The sequence below is a fragment of the Lontra canadensis genome, unplaced genomic scaffold (genome assembly GCF_010015895.1).
Source record: "Lontra canadensis isolate GAN:19392208 unplaced genomic scaffold, GSC_riverotter_1.0 scaffold35, whole genome shotgun sequence".
Lineage (NCBI taxonomy): Eukaryota > Metazoa > Chordata > Mammalia > Carnivora > Mustelidae > Lontra > Lontra canadensis.
Window position 1 is genome coordinate 17,379,337 of NW_022631029.1, and position 4,832 is coordinate 17,384,168.

Here is a 4,832-nt window from a genome sequence, read left to right on the forward strand (position 1 = left end):
GGAAAAGTTATAGCTCTATAGCTATAACTCAAGCAATTGACTCTGCTGTGTGTTTAGATCTCCCCTGGAATAAGTCTACGTACACATGGTAGAGAAGAGGGGTAGTGATGAATTCTAATGCCACTTCCTCGTGATCCCCCAGATATGTTACAGGCACCACGCCAAATTTCTCAACACCACTTGACACAAAATCCTCTGTGGCCCTATTAATAATATTTTCTTATTTTTCCTGCTGGTCTAGGCTGCAATTTACAATCAGTGAGTAGAATCCCTATCTTTCTCCCAACTGTATTGTAATACACCACAGACAGAACCGTGCACAACAAGAGACAAACTTCCTTTTTGTTTCAGTGTCCCCTCTAAAAGCCCTGCATTCTGTTCATTTCTGCCAGAAGGTAAGTTGTAGCCTAACAATGGTGGACAACCAGAATTCCAGTGAGCCTGCTTTTGGTTTATAAAAATTATGTATTACTTTCTCTTGTGATTGGTCATCAAATGTGACATAATGTAACGTGACAGCTCCAATTTTAAGGATCGCATTTTGCACTTTGCTTTCAAACTCTACAACTACAGTCATCCAACAGAAGCTGGCTGACCTCAGTGGAGCAGACGGGGAACTGTTCACAGACTGCCAACTTTAAATTACTGCTGAGTAGCTTAGCATATCTTTAGAATAATTCCGTTAAAAAGCAATTAATCATCATTTCAAAAAGGTCCTCCATCAAGTTTATTTTCTGTCTTTTCCTTATGGAAGACATTTGACTGAAAACTGCCTTTTCAAGCTCAGAAAGAGAAATCATGACGATTTCTAGGACCCAAGCAAGGAGGGAAAGCAGAGTTTGTAGATGAGACAATGATGAACTACATCAAGGATCTAGAAGAGCCACAAAATCATGCTTAAGAGAACACTGTTCCTTTTGTCAAATTCATAAGGGTACCTTTGTTTAAAGACACTAACACTCTCGTCACTTTCCACTACCGACGATCTTTAAAAGGAATGAAGCAATAAAATCCCACCCTAGAGCAGTTGATTGAAACTTAGATTACATCAATATGAAGGACTACCACTCTTTTATGTAATTTAAGAAAAATAAACATTTTTAAAAACTATGACTTGCCATCAGTTATAAAAAAAAGGACCTGACTGAGCTTTGCGCAGTGGCAGTATCGTAGCCAATGAGGTTTATCCGAGGCGCAATTATTGCTAATTGAGAAAGGACCTGTCTGTACACGTGTTCTGACACATAAATGCATTCAAGTGATTAATTTTTTAAGGTAACATTTGCTACCTCAAGGTGCACCAGTAACCTCTTGATAGGAAAATCATTCCCAAAGCGGAGATCAGTTTTTCAAGCTCTGTTGCTGTGCAAAGCTTGATCTTACCTCTTCTCCCTTTTATATTTCATTTCTTACCACACCAACCCCCAGGGCAATGGGTTTCAAGCAAAGGCAAAGGCCTGGCTAGAGAAGAAATGCTTGTTCTCTGCCAACATTTGCCTATGTCTGTGCCCAAACCCACAGTGACTCCTTTGAGAGGACTCCAGAAAATGCACACCAATTCATATTTTTGTTCTTAGAAGCTGTAAAGATCTAGAAATTCTGCCAGTTCAGCTAGGCTATGCTATCCATAAGAGTAGTAGAAAAATAACCAATTGGCAATGCCATCTTGTTTTCACCAATCGAAACAGCCATAAGCCTGCAAAACTATTCCATTCCGAGTGTGAAAAGAAGCAGTGACAACCTCAAAGAAGAATGGCTCTCACCAGTTAAATATTGAGGAGTAAATCCTTGTAACATTTTACTGTAACAATGAAGAAACTTGGGAGTCAACGATGTAACTGGTAATTCCAGCAAAGCCATTCTTGCAATAAGATTTTTGACACCTGTTTCTCCTTTTGATAAGGCAGAAAACCAAGTTCATAAAAACAGCAAATTGAGAAGGACCTGAATCTAGTTTTTTGATGGGATCCATTATACTGATGTCGTTTTCTTAGAAAAAAAATTTACAGAGAAGCATTTTTTCTTCTATGAATCGAATATTTAATTTCTTCTACAAGGCATACCTTCTTGAAATATAATGCCTGCACTGAAAATACACTGCCTTATGATTTGATAAAAAAAAAAAAAAAGTTGGAGTTGCAAGTATGCTTTTATGATTTCTTTCTTTCTTTCTTTCTTTCTTTTTTTTTTTTTTAATGGAAAGATTCCCAATCCGCCTACCAACTGAACTGTTTTGGTCATGAAACATTACCTTCTCAGCATGTGGTATGCCCATCAGCAGAAAAGTAGTAAAGAAGAACAGACTAACTTTATTTATTACATTTGCATTGCCTACAGAACCATTTACTTAATGGATGAGTCTCATTAGCAGTCCAACCACAATATAAAGAATACAATGATGTGTTTCATAGGTTCATTAAAATAATATTTCAAAGGAGTCATTAGAAAAAAAGAAGCTAAACATTCAACAGACAGTAAGTTGTCTGCAAATAAATGAGATGGAACCAACATGTTTTCAAGTAAGTTAAGAAACATGTTTACAAATATATTACAGCCATTAAAAAAGGAAGCATCAACTTAGCAAGTGCTGGGGGGACAATTACTCATGGAATTTACTAAAACAAAACTGTAACACTTTCACATCAACGTTTATTGCGGATGTGAATGGCTGTAGGTATACCAAAACGTGCCTTAAGAAGAAAAATTTGTTCTGTAGCCTGGAGATGGTTCTCTTGTTTGAAGCAAAATTTAAAACATTCAATCCTCTTTTCAGATCCACTGTTTTTGTTTTTTTTTGTTTTTGTGTGTGTGTGTGTTTTGGTATGCACTTCTATACTATTAGCCCAAATCTGCCTATCTTTTTATTTAAAAATGAAAATCACAATAAATTAGCAAAATGAATCGTCCTGCAAAGACAGAACTTACACCAAGAAAACCCAAGTCTTTTATACCCTTGCATTCAAAATAAAAAAAGTTCTATGAAGTCCTTACTTTTTCACCACACCTGAGGATTGACAAATGTTTGTTCAACAAATGAATGAATAAACAAATGAATGAACAGAAAAATTACTTAACCAAGGGGAGTTTTTAGGTTAGACTGTTAATTACTGTTGCTATTTTAACCCAGTATTTCCACCTTTAAGCAAAATTAGCAATTTTATACAGTGTATTCCCAATAACGTAGGAGTTTTTTACATTTAATAGTATTAAATTTTTACTTAAGTCATAGAGTGTATATTAAAACCAAGGTTTCAATAAGGATTCGTTTCTGGATTTTTTTTTTCCACCAGGAAAAAACAAAACAAAACCAAAAAACCCCAACTAACTAACATATACACTAAAAGCCACTCAAGAGGGGCACCTGGGTGGCTCTGTCAGTTAAGCATAGGTCTTCAGCTCAAGTCAGGATCCCAGTGTCCTGGAATGGAGCCCTGCCTCAGGCTCCCTGCTCAGTGGGGAGTCTGTTTCTCCTCCGGTCCCTCCCCCCTGCTCCTGCAAGCTCTCTCTTTCAAATAAATAAGGAAAAGCTTTTTAAAAATAATAAAAATAAAAGCCACTAAAGAAAAAAAAAAAAGATTGCAAAGGTTGGCCACACATATAGTATTAGTACACCCTGGATTTTGAAATAAGTCATCAGCATGAAGACCACAGCACATGTGGCAGAGAGAGAACACAAGGATGAGCCCCTGTAAGTCTGCAAGGACCTCCGGCCTACACATTCCACCTTACCTTTAGAGGCTCAGATGAGCCACATGACTTGATTTGGTCAATGGAATACCAGCAAACGTGACTCAGAAATAGGTTTGAACATAGGTTTGTGTATTTCTGTGTGTGTTTCACACTCTCCCAACCCACTCATCTCCTGCCATCAGTATGAGAACGTGCCTAGGCTAAATTGGGGGAGAATAAGAAATACGTGAAGCAAAGCTGAGTCACTCTAGTCAGAGACCATCTAGATGAACCTAGATCATCCCACAGCCAGCCACCCCACAGGCATACAAGTGAATATAGCCAAGATCAGCCAGGTTGCCTAGGTAACCCCAGCTGACACCAGATATGTGAGCAATCAACACTAGTGCAATGTGGTATTACTTCGCAGCCAACAGACTCCCGTATAGACTCTGTACTAAGATTCACCCTCCTAATGGAGAAACCAGTTTTCCTAAAGTCGAACTAGTGTTGTTTTATTAAAATAGTGAATAAAGCATTATGCACTTTTTTTTTTTTTTAAAGAGAAAAGAAAAATTAAGACTTGCAGGCAAAGTTGCAATTCTTGAGTGTCGGACACTAATTCAACCAAACACATCACCAGCTGAAGTCAACCCACATATTGCTCAAGGTCAACCTCTGTTCTAGGTACTAAGGAGGCCCCTGATCTGAAGTCACTTACAAATTTTATGGGATGGATAAAGAAGGTATGACATGAAAGAAATTAAAATGGACATATCTTAGGGCGCCTGGGTGGCTCAGTAAGTTAAGCAGCCGACTCCTGATTTTGGCTTATCATGATCTCGGGGATCATGGGATTGAGCCCTAGGTCAGGCTGTGCTGTCAGCAGGGAGTCTGCTTCAAGATTCTCTCTCTCCCTCTTCCTCTGTCCCTCCCAGCACTTGTGCATACATGCTCTCTTTCTCTAAAATAAATACACAAAAATCTTTAAAATGGTCATATCTTTAATGTTTACCATGTAAACAAATAAAACAACTACGGATTTCTAAATGCCTGTTGGAATGCTTGCCTAGGAGATTACAAACCTGACCACTCCCTACAATTAAGGGATTTAATACCTGTTTTAAAAATATGTAAAATATGTAAACATATCCCAAGGGATT

The 4,832-nt window shown here is 37.9% G+C and overlaps 1 non-coding gene across 1 annotated transcript; it reads left to right on the forward strand.

Annotated features, from left to right (window-relative positions):
• Positions 1-1,147: 1,147 nt before the first annotated feature.
• LOC116874136 lies at positions 1,148-1,288 on the forward strand. Its single transcript, XR_004383938.1, has one exon. It is a non-coding gene; the product is annotated as a U4 spliceosomal RNA (small nuclear RNA).
• Positions 1,289-4,832: the final 3,544 nt, after the last annotated feature.